Source organism: Halyomorpha halys, unplaced genomic scaffold (assembly GCF_000696795.3).
Source record: "Halyomorpha halys isolate HHAL.00 unplaced genomic scaffold, Hhal_1.1 Scaffold1771.1, whole genome shotgun sequence".
NCBI classification, from domain to species: domain Eukaryota; kingdom Metazoa; phylum Arthropoda; class Insecta; order Hemiptera; family Pentatomidae; genus Halyomorpha; species Halyomorpha halys.
This window is the reverse complement of record NW_027106550.1, coordinates 32,755-51,775: the sequence shown is the minus strand read 5'-3', so window position 1 is coordinate 51,775 and position 19,021 is coordinate 32,755. Positions and strand designations below refer to the sequence as shown.

The 19,021-nt window shown below is 32.1% G+C and overlaps 1 protein-coding gene across 1 annotated transcript in view; it reads right to left on the bottom strand.

The window, feature by feature from the left end:
* Nucleotides 1–468, bottom strand: part of rdx (BTB/POZ and MATH domain-containing protein rdx) — a 34,782-nt gene extending 34,314 nt beyond the window's left edge. The window contains exon 1 of the mRNA XM_014436086.3: nucleotides 385–468. The gene's annotated coding sequence lies outside the window, so the exon portion shown is untranslated. The remainder of the gene's footprint in view (nucleotides 1–384) is intronic.
* Between the last annotated feature and the right edge of the window lie 18,553 nt (nucleotides 469–19,021).

Below are 19,021 nucleotides of genomic sequence, written 5' to 3'. Positions count from 1 at the left end.
CTCTTATGCATTTAACGTTTAACATGACTTCAAATAGGGCTGCTCACAATCCTATAGTTATAACATTTAACATGGTAAAACATATAACATTTAACTCAACATCATGAATACCCCTTATATCAATTCGTGCCTGGGCAGGTTTGCTTTAATTTTATGGTGGAACCCGTTGAATGAAAACTAGACCTTTCAATTCTTGGTTAGTAACCAATTGGTAACCCTCTGGTATGTCAGAAATGGCCAGGAACCGGTTAAACAAAAAACCAATAATATACCAAACTGAAACTTATCTACAGGCCACCGTGAGGACTGTTAGTATTAGAAGAGTTGGTAGTAAAGTCAGCCGTGCAACTATAAGATAATTAATTATTATATAAGGATAATTACGGGCACTTCCTAGATTTGGATGCGGAGCGGTAGGAGGGCGTATTCCTGCTCTCTGCATTGATCCGCAGTCCGCCCTGGCCAAATCTGTTTTTGCAAAGAACAAAAATTCACCAAAATTAAAAAAAAAAAAAAAAAAAAAAAAAAATTAAAAAAGTTTTATGATAATATTTTTGATATTTGTCCCGTTGGTTAAGAACAACCTAATTGAGCAAAAATCGTATTTATTTTTTTAAATATCATTATTTATCATTTCATTCCATAGGTTTTTTTTTGTTTATTTAACGTAATGATTAAACTTTTGAAATCAAAAATAAAATCATCTATTAAAAACAAAATTTACTTCTATAATAATGAATACATCATAACAATATATTACAAAGATACATACAATAATGTTATATGAGTATATTATAGTAGCTAATTAGCACATTATAATAGCTATGATTATAATATGATATGAGCGTCTTATCACAGCTAAAAGTATATAAGTACATAACAGCTAGCTATATGACTATATTAAAGTAACTAAAGGCAAATAATACGAGCATATGAAAGTAAATAACGACACGAGGATATTAAAGTAGCCCAAAATATATAAGCCTACTACAGTAGCTGAACCATACTTTAGTGGATTTACCACATTATAGGAGCTAAAGTCCATTATCATAGCTAGAACCTAACTATATGAGCGTATTAGCATATGATAGTTATTAGTATATTATTATAGCTAAAGGACATTAAAATATGGAGATTAATTACACTATAATAATATTACTTAACTACATTATAGAACCAAAAGACAAAATATATGAAAACATTATAGCAGCAAAGGTTAAATATATGAACACATTATAGTAGCTAGGTGCCAACTATATGAGCACATTATAGCAGCAAAAGCATATTATAATACATCATTAGCACATTATAGTAGCTAAAGCATATTGCAATATGTAGAAGCTATATGGGTGTATTACAGTAGCAAAAGGCTAACTATATGGGCACATTATAGTAGCTAGAGGCTACTATAAGACAACATTATAGTAGCTAGAGGCTAACTATATGAGCACATTAGAGCACCTGAAGGCTAAGTATGTGAGCGCATTATAGTAGCTAGACACTAACTGCATGAGAACATTAAAGCAGCTAAAGGCTAAGTGAGCGCATTATAGTAGCTAGAGGCAAACTATATGAGCACATTACAGCAGCTAAAGGCTAACTATGTGAGCGCATTATAGTAGCTAGAGGCTAACTATGTGAGCGCATTATATTAGTAAGAGGCTAACTATATGAGCAAATTATAGCAGCTAATATGTGAGCGCATTACAGTAGCTAGATACTAACTACATGAGCATATTATAGTAGGTAGAGGCTAACTATATGAGTACATGATAGAAATATGCTAACTAAATGAGCACATTATAGTAATTAGAGGCTAACTATATGAGGACATTATAGTAGCTAGAGTCTAACTATATAAGCACATTATAGCAGCAACAGCAATATGCAATAGCTTATTAGCACATTATAGTACCTTATTACATTATTATAATAGCTAAAGTGTATTGCAATAGGTAGAAGCTATACGAGCGTATTATAGTGGAAAAATAAATACCTATATCAGCAGATTATAGTAGTTAAAGGCTGACTATGTAAGCATATTACAATAATGAAAACTAGATAAGCACATTATAGTAGCTAGATGCTGACTATATGACCAAATTATCATAGCTAAAGGCTAACTATATGAGCGAACAAATATTATAGTAGCTAGAGGCAAAACTAGATTCTAATCTATGAATGTAAATTGCATACGCAGTAATTACACAGTGCAAATTTTATTTAGACAAAAAATGTTTGTACATTTCTTTCGCAATGATTATTGCATCAAAATGGAGATTTATTAGGGGTAAAGATTAAAATTTTTATTTTTATGTCTTGGCAAATTATGTTGCTTGGATTAAAGGGTATGCTTATTATTTTATTCTTAGGTTTACGAAGTGAGAGACGTGGGTTTGTGTCCCGTGACAGACATTTATAATTAAAATAAATACTGTCGCTATCTAGAGGAGAGAGTGGGAGTGACTATGGGGACTATTAGACTAACGGGGCAGCCGGTGTTCATTGCACCCGCCGGTTCAGTCACCCTCGGCTAGCGGGACTGCCATCCGTCCGGGCCAAATAGATCGGAGCATCGTGTAAACTAATTGCTGATAGTGGTGGTAGGAGTATGGCCAAGTGGAATCCACAGTAATTACAATGAACGGATAAAAAAAGTCACTTAAAAGCAGGCGATCCCAATATCAAACTCTGACTCGAGATACAACAAAAGTAAACAACATATAGTCGGAGAACAATTAATAAAATTAAGTTATTTCACGCCACTTTTTTATTAATATAATTACTAGTCTAAATTAATGAGTCTGTTAAGTATAAGAAGGGGGAATAAAAAATGGCAGCTGTTTCAAAACGTTAAAAAAAATTAATTTTTCATTAGGAGCTCATTAAAAATACCAACAAAACTAAAAAACCTTAGAAAAAATCATTTAAAGTAGAGTAAATTTGCTAAAATTTGAGTCCTAATAGAGCTATTTACGTACAATAGTCCTCGAAATGCAGCTTTTTAAAAATCAACATTTCATAAAAGATTCACTGAAAATCACAAGTTAGTTAATTTATTTTAGAAATCAATATCTCAAAAACCATTTGAAGTACAAACGTACATTACGCTGAAATTAAAGCTAATTTATAATGTACTATGAAGTAGTTAATGACGTTTATCTTCATAGGAATGGTATATTTTTATGATATTTGACAAAATAAATTCACAAAATGTTAATTTTTCCGTGTTTTTTTTTTTAATTTGTGAACAAATATATTTAAGAACATATAAGACGTACATATGTCTGCCAGCACTCAAAATAAAGGTAATTTAACTTACTAAAAGTAGTTTATGTCATGTACCTTCATAAGGGCAGTAGTTTGTTTTTTTTCAAACCTCTTTATTTTTTATATGGTTACAGAATACATAATAATATAATCCAATACAAGGATAGTAGTTAATATGATATTCGCTAATACTAATATAACTGCCAACCATAGTTAGTGGGAATAAAAAATTACAGTTATATCAAAATGTTAAAAGAAATTAATTTTTCATTCGGAGCTCTATATCTTTAAAACTAACTACAAAACTTAAAAACCTGATAAAACATCATTTAAAGTAGAGTAAATTTGCTAAAATGTTAGCCCTAAAAGAGTTATTTCCCGAGATTTTTAAAAAACAACATTTTATGAAGTATGTTCTAAAAAAAAACATTAATTATTTTCTTGTTTTGGATTTTAACCTATTTAGTTCTGTTTCAACTCATTTATTTTTAAATTATTTATAAGTTTTTGTTTTTAATTGTTCTACTGATTTAGCTATTTTATGGTTGTATGTTTCTATTTACTGAAAATTTCTTTTAATATGCATTGCATTTGTGAGACGGATTACCGGAGAAGGGAGGTATGAGAAAGTGGAATAGGCTAATAGCAAAGATAGGGTTGAAAATTAAAAAAAAAAAGACAAATAATAAAATAAAGAAAATTTGATATAACTTTGTGCGAGAAGGAGGAAGAAGGCATACGAAAAACAAAACAAACTTGTTAAATGAAGAGAAGATGGTTGGGGCGGGGTAAGAAAATAACACCAATAAGTTGAAACAATTTATTTAATAGTGTCAACGAACAAGAAGACAACTAATGAATGCAAAAAAAAAATTAAAAGAGAAAGTATAAACAGTATTAAAAAAATCTGAAATGTTACAACAAGAGGTACTGTTGGTAGGTGGAACTACTACACTAACGGTTGTGCTAGGAGGTGATTTGGTCAGAATCACGTAGGAGGTACTACTAGACTAACGGTTGTGTTAGGAGGTGATTTGGTCAGAATCACGCTCGACCGCCAGATTTTTACCCAATTGAGGAGGTTGGGTGAACCCCAGGAGAGCTCCAGAATCCACAAGAGTTGACTCACGACTACAGTGTAAGTAAAGTAAATAAATAATAGTAAATAATCATTCTGCTTATATTTTCTCTTTTATATTCATTGGTTGTCATCTTGTTCTTAGCCCTGATGAAGGCTAGAAATTCTGGCCGAAACGTTGGAACTATTAAATAAGTTTTTACAACTTATTGATGTTATTTTCTGACCGCACCCCCAACCATCTTCTCTTCATATATATAATCTATGGTCAACTATCTTCTCACCAGTAAAATTACTAAAAATAAATATTTTACTTTCAATATTATTTCCTTCATTTTAATGCTAATCTTACTTTAAAAGAACAAAATGCATGTGTTAATTTACTACAAGATGTTCTTAGCAATGCTCCAGATACGATTACTAAAAATAAATATTTTTGAAACAAATTTAGTTAAAATATTATAATTTATTAATAGAAATATATTTAAATGTATTTAGTTTATAGTTGATTAGTATTTGAAAAAAAAATAAAAAGTGGGAAACAAAAATGTTTGTATCATCCTTAATATATAGTAGTGCATATATCTTTGATGCGCGGTCATAAGGACTTTTGTCATGTCATGTCACTTTTCGAGTATTTGGAGATTATGTCGTATTATAGCACCAAAGTATTAGAGCTACCCGTTAGTATTAAGGTCTTTATGCTTCAGATAGACTTACTACTATATTCTTTTATAAAATAACAATTACAAAAATATCAATAATTAGATTTTACATAATGTTTTGAACTTTGTTTTAGCTCTCCTGAAAAATGCATATTTTCGACTGTTTTTGGGCGATCTTGTACTTAATATAGTATATTATGATACCCTTCTTCCCAAATACAATGCTGATAATTATCAGTTTAATCAATTATACAACTAATAGAAATAGATTTTATTCAAATTAACAATAATTAAAATATGATAAGAAAATAATATTAAATTAAAAATTATCTATTTGATGTGGCTCAGATACCAAAACTGATATCAGTCTTTATGATTGATATATAATAATGATAATGATAATAATAATACGTTTTATAATAAAATAAATCCAAAGAAAAGTGAAGAGACGAGGGAGAGCGTGGCGTAATTATAGAGGGAGAGGTGAACGGCCCTAAGACCACGTGCACTCTCATCCTCTGGGGGGGAGGGGATATTTCTGTACCCTCCACTGGAGCTGGAGTCCTCTACTGGAGGACGGTATGGGTACAGGGGTCAGGGTACAGTGTGGGTACGGTGGGCCGGCTGCTGGGTGAGTCAACCCTCTGAGTCACGTCTCTATACCTCTCCATTCATCTTCTATTAGGGGTATTTATGATGTGTCAAAAGTAAAATGTTTTAACATACTAAACGTTATAAATATAGTATTGTGAGCAGCCTAATTTAAAGTCCGTGTTATATGTTAAGAGCAGGGAAGCTCCTAGCGGATTTTCTGAGCAACTTGTTTTGTAATCTTTACGAGATAATAAAATATCCAACAGCTTCGTTACATCATATTTCCTCCACGTCACTTGTTCCTAGTCTCCTCTGCTAGTTTCTTCCTATTACTTTATTACAGTTTAAAAACTTCCAAAACAAAAACAACACGAACAACTAACTCAGTTGGTCTGTTTTCCATTCAACATACCTATTAACAGACACTTAACCATGTTAAATGTTATATCGTTTTAACTTGCTAAAAGAAGGAAATATTTCTCCATTTAACACGCTGTAACATGAAAACCACTACAGGGTAAACACAAACAAGAATCGCTGAATGTTATAAAGGCCGTTCTCTATTAAACTGAAGTATACGATTACACTGGATCTACACGTTTGCTATTTGCCAATATTGCCAGTGCTTAATTAGTTATTACAGTCAATATTTTCTAGAAAAAATTTATTTTTATTTAATTAATAATTGTTTTACCTCTAGGGGGAAGCAGCTGCCCTCTCCTCTATCCCGCTGGGTACGCCCATGAATAGTAGGGGTATTTATGATATTGTGTTAAATGTAAAATGTTTTACCATGCTAAATGTTATAAGTATAGGATTGAGAGCAGTTAAATGCATTAGATAATGCCTATTTAAAGTCATGTTAAATGTATGAGAGCTCCTAGCGGACTTTCTGGGCAACTTGTTTAGTAACCTTTCCTTCCAAGACTTCCTTGTTATTATTTACTTCTAAGTTTTAATTAAAGCAATTTATTAAAACATGCCTACATTGAGTGAAAAGTTTAATTTTGGCTACTGAGTGCCTTGTTTAAAAACGTCCAAAACAATACTAACACAAACTACGAGCAAGTAACCTAACACAACAAACAAAATGATGAGCTTAGCTGGTCTGAATTTTATTTTAGTAGTGAGAGACCCTATTTTAACACAATAATTTGGATAGATGACATTGATAACGTACCTGAAGATGGAATGAAGGCCACGAAACGTTGTCTATCCATTGATTTTAGAAATAAAAATATTTAAAGAAAGATTAATCTAATAAAACATTACTAATTAACATTGAAAATCTTCAAGTAATCTAAACCAAAATTATAATTTTTTTAATTTTAAAATTCCACTAAACCTTCAAATTCCTCTCGTATCTAATCCTAACAATCCAAAATCCTCAATGCTCCTTACTTTGTCACAAATAAAATCATACATAAAGACCTTGATATTCCTCATACGTAACCGAACTAGCCCGAACCAGATACCATTCCTTCCATTATAAACTCCCTAACCACCCCAACCCACTATGTTCCTAACCTTGCGTCCGTCCTCTTCCATTCCTGACAATGCAGGAATACCTGTATCACTCCATTATAAACTAAAATCAAGTTTACTGGATGTATGTAAAGTTGTAAATAGCAATAAATAAATTTAAAAAATAAATCGGGACCAATAGAGAACTAACTGACCTTTTAACATTCAATGATTTATATGTATACATGCTCTCAAGCCCACAAAACAAATCAATTTAAAAGTTGAAATTAGGAGGATGAAAATTTGAGCAATGATTTATTATAAAAGTAATAAAAAAAAAGAAACTTTTTTCTTTAACTCGATGGAATGTGGTCATCCACTTCTTACGCATTCCTCCGGCTGCAGAATTATATTCCTCATCCAGAGAGATAAAGATCCAGATGACCCGGTTCTCTATATAGGTCCCCCTAGGTTACTTCGCTCCCGTTTCCTTCTCCAGCACGAAATGCTCCAAGGATTCAGGGCGCTGGGCCTTTCTCTCTTAGCATTGAAGGCGCAATTAACATTATCCGAAAGGCTCACTCACTATTTCGGCGCTGGGGGGGGGGGAGGCACAAAGTGCACGTTTTGCGGATATCGATCGCCGGATAATCAACCATTAAGAACCAAAACCATTGAATTATTAATTCAAAACATATTTTTCACTGCTTTTATAAATGTCATAGATACGGCCACATGAAACTTCTATTTGGGAACAACTATGTAACGAAATGGCGAATGGAAACGCCAAATTCCATAATTCATCCTGGGGTGACCAGTTACTCTGCTGAAAAATTTGGTAAAGTAAAGCCAAGAAGATTCTGTGTAGATTGAAAAGTAAAATATCGAATTTCCAGTGAGTGTTATTTTTATAAGATGAGGTGCAGTCAGTCAAGAACACACATAAGTAAAAACGTATTTACAAGTGCCAATAATAGGCCAGAATTTCAGGCCTGAGAACAAAATAAATGAATAAGAAGAATAATAGAACGAATAAAAAAATAAGAAAATAACCTACATTACGGATAAATAAATGGTGTAGAAAGAGATATATAGTCTAAGTATTATAAGAAGATAAAAGCTGTATGAGAAAAATAATAATAAAATTAAGAGGAAAGAACAAATAATAAAATATTACTAAGTTATGTTCACTATTTATTATTATTGTCATATTTACAAATTACTTCTTTTGCTTTACTTAACTTTATATTTTATTTCTTTTTCCTAGTATTTTACTAACATATTTCATTAGTTACAATTATTTTCTTTCTCTCATTTTTTCCCCATAACTTTAATTTTAAATTATTATTATTAAATTAAAACATTCATATTTCTGTATTCCTTTTGGTTTATAATATAACTTTATATTTTACTTCTTTAATCCTGCTATTTTACTTACATATTTAAGTACCTATAATTATGGTTTATTTCATACTTTTTCCATCACTTTACTTTAAATAATTTTCATTTTTTATATATTTTTACTAACAGATTTTCATATTTGTCCTATCCTCTTACTTAATTGTATTATTAATTTCCCCATTCAGTGTTTATATTCCTATAATACTTGGACTATACATGTCTTTCTATACAATTTTGCATCTTTAATGTTAGTTGTTTTCTTATTTTCTAATCATTCTGTGATTCCATTTAATCATTATAGTTGTTATCTTGATTTTTTTTTTCATAGACTTGATGAAGGCCTGAAATTCTGGCCGAAACGTTAGCTCTAACAAATAGATTTTTACTTGTTTGCAACATTCACTGACTGATCATCTTCTCCTCACATATATTACCCACGGTTAACTATCATACCCACCATTATGAGTGTTATTTTTGTTTCCTTACTACCAAGGGTACTGAAGGAATGCGGAAACGCCTTGAGGGTAGTGATATCGAAAAAAATATGAGAATAAATATATATCGATATAAAATAAATATATCGATATTTTTCCTTATATGATAGAGATGAGCCGGGATCGAGTATTGATCGAGAGAAGCAGCCGCTAGCGGTGAGGAGGACATTGACCTTCCAGCCGTTCGGTGGGAGGGATCCACTCCAGCCACTGTACCTAGCTGTATTTGTATTAATTTAATAATAAATATATCATAGATTTACATATATAATAGTATATACTATACAATATCACTGCACAGTGTCAAATATTAGATACGTTATCACAACAAAGAAGCCAAGTCGTACATATCTAAGAGGTAAAAGACACTAGATGCTGGATCTATACGTTTGCCACTTGCCACAAATCCAAGACTTGTACCAATGCTTGGCAAACAAAGGTAGCAACAAACGTCGCTATCTACATGCTTGCGTGTTCTCTTGTATTTTGTGAGCTATTAAATTCGATTTACTTTAATTTCATTTTAAAAAGGAACAAATGAAATATAAGCGAAATTCAAGAAAAGGTAAAAATTAACAAAATAGATTTCAGGTGATAAAAATTCATAAAAATAGTACTACATACATAACCTATAAATTCAACTTTCGTTCGAGAATTTTTTCTATTTTATTTTTTTTTTATCACCCAAACATATAATGTCTTTATAAAATTATATTTGTGCCATGTCAAATAAAAAATAAACCGCTAAAGTTAATTGAGAAGATTTGCAAAGCAGCAATTACACCGAATTTATAAAATTAAAAAAAAAAATACAACCTTAAAATGCAGTTTTTGAATTTGAACGTTGGGTAAATTCATTAATTAATTAAAACATAGAATTAATAATTAATTAAAAACAATGCGAACTTGTGTATGTAGTCCAATAGCCCTCAGATTTGTGTAAAAAAACCGACAAACAACGGGTCTGCCACACATTTGCCATAGTTTGGCGAACGTGTAGCAGCCACTCAACATTTAGCAGGAGTATAATCTAGGTATATGTTTTCTTTGAATAGTTACAATATATCTTATTTATTTATTTTTTGTAAGTATGTAGCTCCTCTAACAGATGACATGGAACAGTCATTTTTGTATTACTGAGTGCAATATTTTACCATTTTAATATCTTTAGTTTTTTTTTTTTTTAATTTTAGATCATCCGTAGCAATTTGGGATTAGATCCTTAACACATGGAGGAGAAAAGCTAATAGCGAACAATTTGCAGAGACTGAAGGCTAGGAGGTTAAGGAGGGCAGGACATATGGCTCGAAGCAATCCATCAGGACGCTGCTACACAATAATGTATACCAGTATAATAGGCAAGAGACAACGCAAGAGGCCAATAACCAAATGGATAGACAGAACCGACAAAGATGCGATAAAGCTGCTATCAGCAAACTGGAAACCAGTAGCCCAAGATAGGCGTGGAGAAGGCTGGTTCGGGCGACCAAAGGTCTACAAGTTAGAGGGAATATATTTTATTGGGGGGGGGGAGGAGGGTCTTGAGGATCAGTCAACGATACGACATTGTTTTGGCGACGTTTCGCAACTTTATTGTTTGTGCGAATCACCGTTTTTTTAGAACAAATACTTTTTTCTAATAATTGCTATAAAAATATAAATTGGTTACATGTGGGAAAACCTTAACAAACCTTACACCTTCATTTCAAAAATCGATTCAGTTCTTTCCTAAACCTTAAGATAGTATGAACACAATGTAGAACACACATAATCATTACTTTAATTAACAATTAATCATAAATTATACTATGAACATGTAGTTTTATAGCAACTGTTTGAAGAACGTGTTTGTTCTAAGACTGTTTTTCTCATTGTACGAGATGACTATGCAAACCAAGTTGCGAAACGTCGCCAAAACAAAATATATCATTGACTTATCCTCAAGACCCCCCCCCCAAAAAAAATGTATATATACACACACATATGTAAACATTGTAAGTAGACCAACAAATTATTTTTATAAATTATTCATTATTTTATTTTGGCGTTAAGTAAAAAATAAAACATTACAAGATTAATAAACTGCAAATTATGCAAAAAAGGTTTGTAAACAAATAGAAGGGGAGAAGATAAAATATTATTTTTACAGAGATAACAAAAGAAGATAACCAGGGCCATGCCTTGTCACAACCTTGCCTTCTCGAGGGCCAAATAATTCAGTCTTATGGCGGCAAGGCAAGGGAAATATTACGTAAACTACTGTAATAATCTTGTATATATTTTACGGTATTATAGCTTCCTTTTCCAGCTCTCCGGGGGGGGGGGGCTATTGATTTAATAGCAAATGAAACAGAAGTGACGATTCTGAATTTCGATAGTTAAATTTTTAATGCAACTTGCTAGCCTAGTTTAGCTTACTTACTGATTTGTATACGTCACTGAGCTAATATTGAAGTTATTGCTAATTAAAAATCCAGAAAAGACTAAAATTATGCACAATAAATTCTTACTTTTCTGTTACTATAAAAGTTCGTATTTTAGAGTTTCTCGAAATGGGAGTAACAAATATTAATTTTGTTCCTGTCATGAATACAACAGATGACAAGAGATAACGAAGCAGTCAGACGATCGGGAAAATTGGATTAGACTATTTCTCCTGTTTCCTAATTTAGTTATTCATAAGCTTGCGGCTTTAGCGCACTTGCTCAGCCTCCACTGGCTCATTACCTTCGGCGAGAGGGATACGCTGAGATCTTATGAGCTCTGCTCTACCCCTCACACGTAAAAGCTATATCTCGAGAACTATTGGACGTAAATAGCTCTTTTAGGGCTAATATTTCAGCAAATTTACTCTTATTTAAATAATGTTCTCTTAGATCTAGTGTTATTGGCAGCAAGATATAGAGCTCCGACTGAAAAATCAATGTTTTTAAAGGTTTTGAAACAGCCGCCATTTTTTAATCCCCCTACCCATACTTGGCAGACTCATCAATTTTGACTAATAATTATACATAGTTTTTATTGAAGTAATCAAAAATTGGGGTGAGATAACTGCCTTTTTTTCTTCCCAGCTCTTGTACTATACGACATTCGAACAACCAACTGTGACAGAATTTATATCGAGGAGGCATTTTAAATTTTTCGACAGCCTCAAATACTACACGAACCCATAATTCAGAGCACAGGACGGCCACAAAGGTGGCAGACACACACACACACATACTCCACTCAGGACTACTAACTTACTATGATGAGCCCCAACAACACGCAGCAGGCTCAATGCATTACAATGCATTTGAAATGCAGTACAAGAGATAATTATTGTTACCTCCCACCCAAATATCAAATCCTTTAGACCCATGGGGCTTAGAAAAAAAGATTATAAATTTATTTCTGAGTGTCAATCCTGGGAAAAATCTTCGAAACGTTGATGAAAAAATATATGAAACAAAAAAATTAATAGATAAGACGTTTTGACAAAGACTATCTAAAACGATAAAAAGAAATCTTTATAGCGTAAGAAAAATACGTATTATCTATTTTATTATTATAAAAATTAACATTTGAAATTAATGTTACCCGTTCCATTTCAATTGACAGTTCACTTTGTGGGTTAGTGAAGAACGTGATGAAATGCTCCTCTACCCACAACTTAATTACTATCTGTGGGTTGACACAATTTCTTCAATGCCTTTATTGTATTATAGGATTGCCTATGTGTGTGTGTGTGTGTGTGTGTGTTTATATATATTTGTGGGTGTTGAGGATCAACCAATGATACGACTGTATTGAGGCGGCGTTTCGCAACTTAATAGTTTGCAAGTCTTTTTAGAAAAAATAATTTCTTTTTGACTAATCATTAAAAAAAACTAGATGCATATTCTATAATGAGGTGTAGTGCATCATTAGTATTGAAAGTCGGGTCGAAACGTCGGCATAAAATAAATAAATATGGTTTTGTTTATTTATGTTCTTCTTTGCTGACCACACCTCCCGATATAATCTTCTCCAATCATTTATATAGTATAATTTAAGATTAATAACTATTAAAATAAAATTATTACTTACAATTGTCTATTACAGAGTATTCTACTTTTGCTTTGCAACAACTAACTCCAGAACTGAATAGGGGTGAAATGGAGGTAGTGTGTTTTGGTTATTTCCACACGTACTGTTCTTAATAGCGGGTAGTCCGCCTGTTATTTTGGTTTTGTTTTTGTCTATTTATATTTAGTGTTGGTAATTATGTCTTATGGATTAATTAGGATGGAGTAGCATGAATTTAAATTTTCTGCATCATTACTATTTAAATTCTCTTAAAACTATTTATTTTTCATTTTTCTTAGTTCTTAGTATTTCCTCCTTTTAGCATGTTAAAACGATATAACATGGTTCAGAAGCTGTTACTAGGTCTGGTAAATGGAGAATGTCGTCACAAAACAGACCAGCTGAGCTTGTCACCGTTTTATTTGTTGTGTTAGGTTTCTTACTCGTAGTTTGTGTTTTTTTTTTCTTTTGTCTTGTGTTGTGGACTTTTTAAAAAAATACAATTAGTAGCCAAACTTTTACACTTATTTTAGGCATGTTGTAATAAATTACTTTAATCAAAACTTAGAAGTAAACAATAACATGAAGTTTTGGAAGGAAAGGTTACTAAACAATTTGCTCATAAAATCTGCTAGGAGCTCTCATGCATTTATCATTTTACATGACTTGTCTGCTCACAATCCTATACTTATAACATTTAACCTGGTAAAATTTTTTACATTTAACACAGTACCCCTAGTATCTAATCAATATCTGCTAAAATAAATAAATATATATATATATAGGCATAACTCCCAGACAAGGAGTGACAATGGATGTAAGCCTACCGTGGATATGAGACCGCAAGGCAAGGGCGCCGGGAACACCTTGACACCAAGAGCGGGATTTTGGCTCAAGGCATCCCCAAAGGACGGGACAATGCCGCTTCCGTGGATCATCCTCGGACTGTGAGAGGCTAACTGTAAAGTATAAGCAAGAGCGACAACAGTATAAAGAGTCAGAGATGGGCAAAATTTAGCTTAAGTTGAAACTAATAGGTAAAGTTGCCATGGATACCACTCTTATTCATGAATGAACCATTGATAAATAAATATCGTATCCATGGCAACTTTAGCTATTAGTTTCAACTTAAGCTAAATTTTGCCAGACACTGTCACAAGTACAGTGTAGTCTCGGTAATTTAAACTAATTGCTGCAGGGTGTCCAGATTACAGAAAGTATTAAGAAAAATAGTGTAAAAAAAGTAACAATATGAATGTACATGATTATCTTTATTTATTTATTTTTTTTATTAATAATTTATTTATTGTTATTTACAACTGTAAACATATATACACATAAAGTAAATTTACTGTAAGTGATATTATGACATGATACAAACATGTGGATAATCTACCCATTGATAGAACTCCAAAAACATTTCTAAAGAAGAAGATCTCGAGGCCATTTTCTTTTCAGACGCCTAGGAGGATTATTAGATAGTGAAGGAGAAGCCAGGTTAGTAACGAGTTGGTTTGGAAGGTTGGGAAGTTTATCATGGAAGGATTGGTATCTGGTTCTGGCCAAATCGGCAACATATGGAACATTGAGGTCCTGATGGATGACTTGATTTGTAATAAAACTCCCAAGTCATCCAAAGCCTGTAGCTCAGTGGTTAAGACAGTCTTAGAGAACAAATCGGTAAGATGTCTATTGGCGGTGCTGGTTCAGATCCGACCTGGGACGTTGACTTTTTTCATTGAGTGGTGGTCCCACAAAATGAAGAACTTTAACCCCCAACCATGGTTAGCCAGTATAGGACTCCAATTGTTGGAATCTTGGAAAAAAAAAAACATATATATTATTACTTTTATTATTATCCTTGCTTCCTCTTCCATTCCTGACAATCTTCGAAGAGCCTAAAAAGAAGAAGTCCACGAGACCTACTAATATAAAAACTCCATTAGGGTACTATCAATGGGTAGTATCTCTACACGCCTGTACCATTTACTGTATGTATGTATGTATGTATATAAATGTACAGCTGTAAATTTCAATAAATATATATTTATCGATCCTTTTTCTTATTATTGGTGTCATTTAAGAATTATTACTTTTATATTTTATTACTCTTAGTCTAATGTATTATTAGATTATTTGTATCCATGTATTAGAGTGCTTTTTTTTTTTTTTAATTTTAATAGATTATATCGTAATTTTGGACGACCATGTTAGGTTTTTATGTATGTATATATTTTTTTGTATAATTTTGTTTTATGGAAAAAGAGGGAAAGTTTAAAAATGAAAATAACGGGAAAATAAACATACCTATAAAGAACGATAAAAAAACCAAGAAAAAAAATTAAAGAATGTTTTTTAATAAATAATGAAAAAAAAAATCATGTATAAGGTCATAATTAAAATTTTTGTAAATAATGTGACTATTTATATTGTTTTATGTTCTGACTATTTATATTAATAGACTTCAAAACAAATTGTTCTTTACTAATGTCTAGTGTGAGGCAACCCTGTTGGGTAGCACGTTTTTAATAAAGTAAGAGAGAAAAATCTTGGTATTACAAATGATAGCCTATTTCTATTTAAATATCTGCTCTACATTAAACGCGTTCTAACTGTGTAGAAAGGTTAACACCGGTTTATGTGACGTTTTATTAAGGGAGCGTGAACGAGATAATGTTAAGGTGAGTAATATCAATAAGTATCTACTATCTAGTATCTAGTATCTAGTATCTATGATTATATTAAGAGAGGACGGAGTAGGAAAGGGAGCGATGGCCGAGACCCCAAATTCCAGTTTACTCCTCCCCTCCTTCCCTTAGCCTTTGCTAACTGAAATAAACTCAAAACCCAGTTAGTCTCGTACGGCACTTCAACACAACCTCAACTTATTTCAAATTACTTAAGTAACAAATATCAATCTTACATGATCCATAAGGGGTATTATTTATGATCTTTAGTTTAACATTTTTAAGTGTGTTAAATAGAGAAATATTTCCTTTTTTTAATATGTTAAAACGATATAACATATAACATGATTGAGCGTCTGTTATAGGTCTGTTAAATGGAGAATGACATCACGCAACAGACCAGCTGAGCTTTTCGCCATTTTGTTTGTTATGTTAGGTTACTTGCTACGAGCAAGTTTGTGTTTTGATTGTATAAGTATTGTTTTTGTAACTAAAAAAGTAATTGACGACAATGATAAAAATGTAATGACAGATGTCAATTACTTCATCTTGATTCTCACAAGTTAGTAGATCAACAAGACACTCAGTAGACAAACTATCACACAACTTCCACTTTTCACTCAATTTAGACACGTAGTAACAAATTAAATAACTTAAACTAAGAAGTAAACAATAACATGAAGTTTTGGAAGGAAAGGTTACTAAACAAGCTACTCGGAAAATCCGCTAGGAGCTCTCATGCCTTTACCATGACTGTAAATATGGCTGCTCACAATCCTATACTTATAACATTAAACGTGGTAAAACATTTTACATTTAACACGTCATGAATACCCCTATTGTATCTTTTTATTCGTAGCCCTGATGAAGACCTATATTGTGGATCGAAACGTCCCCAATAATTTCTTCTTGACCGCATACTTAATACATTAACAAGAACCAGAATTCAAATTCACATTCAGTTAACAACTTATATATTTAATTTGTATTCCTTATTCAGTACATATAGCCCCCTAAAAGGCAAAATGTCATTTATATATATAATAACACATCCTGTACAGTGTTCAATGCCTTAAATTGAATTTCAGGAACTAATCCTTTTAAATAGATGTCCTGGTACACTAATAGTGGACTGTATGGAAAATTATAAAATGAAAAGAATTATAAAGTACACATCTAATATGAAAATCAATATTTATTTGTTGGTACTTTATGCACTGCCATACCGTTCAACGGTATGGTCAACCGATTGTCATGTTGTTTTTTGCTAAATTTTCAAAATTTTCCTGAGATCATACTCTGCCCCGAGTGTAAGGTCTACAGTGGCTACACCTACCTTCATGAAACTATTTTCTAATAGTTTTTCTTAACCAAAATCGAGGTCATCTCCATCTAATTTGTATTTTACTATATATTTTAATAAAAGAACCAGCCATCAGATATTTGACAATATAATTCGACATAATCGATTTCAATGCCGCTAGTCGATAAGATTTCCACATTAACCCCTGAAATGATGGCCACTAACAGGTTCTCTCCAGAGCAATTCCTCCTCCAATGGGACACATCCTCCCAATTCCCCCGCCCTGACCTACAAGAAGCTGCCCCGGGAGTGGGTCAATGCGAACGCAAATTGGTCACGGGGAGACGCGCCAACGAATCCCTCGCAAATTGTTTCAATGTCGTATCATCTCCATTAGCAATCTAGAGCCGGAAACGCACTGTTCCTCGTTCGGTGCTGCCATCTGGAATATTTATAGCCGATATAATACAGTCGGGGAGAGATCAAGGGCGCGCAGACTATACGATCAAGGTGGTTTTTATAATTTAGGAATTTTAAGAGGAGAGAAAAGCTGGCCGGGAGCGAGGTGAAAACTGTGGCCATTCAAGGCCCATTAGCAACCTTTATCTTTAGCCAGGAGAACTAGATCTGAGCCATTACGGCTTTCTGTTATATATTGCCCGTTAATAATATCTATTTTTGAAGGTCTCGAAGCTCAGCTAATAATAAAACAACTGTATTGTAGCAACATCTTCGAATTTTATGATCCTCGTAGTAATCAATTTAAGTGAGAAAAAAAGCATTCCTTTGTTTTTTAAATGTAAAAAAAACAACTGATTAATGTTTTAATTTTATTGTTATATTAGTAGCAAATTTTACTTATAATTTTTTATTTTATTAATTTAAAAAATTACATTCAATATGGCCTGACCAGGTGATAACACCATATTGAGGCATTGCTCGGTGTCTAAGTAACACATTAAAATGATAGACATAAATGAAATGTAATTATTACAGTTTAGACTATTTGTGGAGGCTATACAATTTTTAAGCTAGATAAGTATAATATAAATTGATCTCAAGTAATACTACTAATAATTTTATTAACAACTACTAAAATGAAAATAAAATAATAATTAAAAAAGTTAATTAAATTAAATAAAAAATAATAACTGAATGAATTTTAAAGTGAATAATAAAGATGCAAATTTAGAATTAGTGAATTAATATAATAAAACAAGATGATACAGAATATTATAAAGATAAGGATCCAATAACATATATTACTAAGCACACACATACATTACTAATTCTAATTGTAATTTAATAAATAAATAATGTGGAGTTAAGAAAAAATAGAGGCAGATATGGTCATTTGGTGATTCAAAATCAATTATTGGGAATAATAGGAGTAAGAAAGGGCCCAGTTAAATATTCCTTTCTTTATTATACATATTTTTTTTATTTATTAATTTTGGTATAAATGAATCATTGTTCACTATTAGTTATAGCCCAAGGTTGAGATTGTAATACTTATTAATAAATAAAATTAGAATTTAAAAAAAAAAAAAAATCAACAGTGAAATTAAATAAGGTAAGTGTGGCTTATTTGGTTTTTCCATACTCTAACAGTTCTCACAGTAACTATATATGTATACTGTATGCTTCTGTATTGTATTTAAAATAGTTATTATTAGTGTTAGAAGAAGATAGTTGACCGTATGGAGTAGTCTGTAAGAGGATAAGAGATAGGTGGTCAATAAAGGTATAGTAAAAGAAAACTATTTATTGTTAATATATAAGAAGATGGTCAGGGTTGCGGTCAAAAGTAAAACAAAAATAGTTTACAACTATTTATTTTCCGACGTTTCGCCCCACTTTGTAGGGCTTCATCAGGGCTAAAAAGATACAAAAGAAACAAAAATAGTTTACAACTATTTATTTTCCGACGTTTCGCCCCACTTTGCAAGGCTTCATCAGGGTTGCTCAAATGAATCGGTTGAACAGCCCTGATGAAGCCCTGCAAAGTGGGGCGAAAC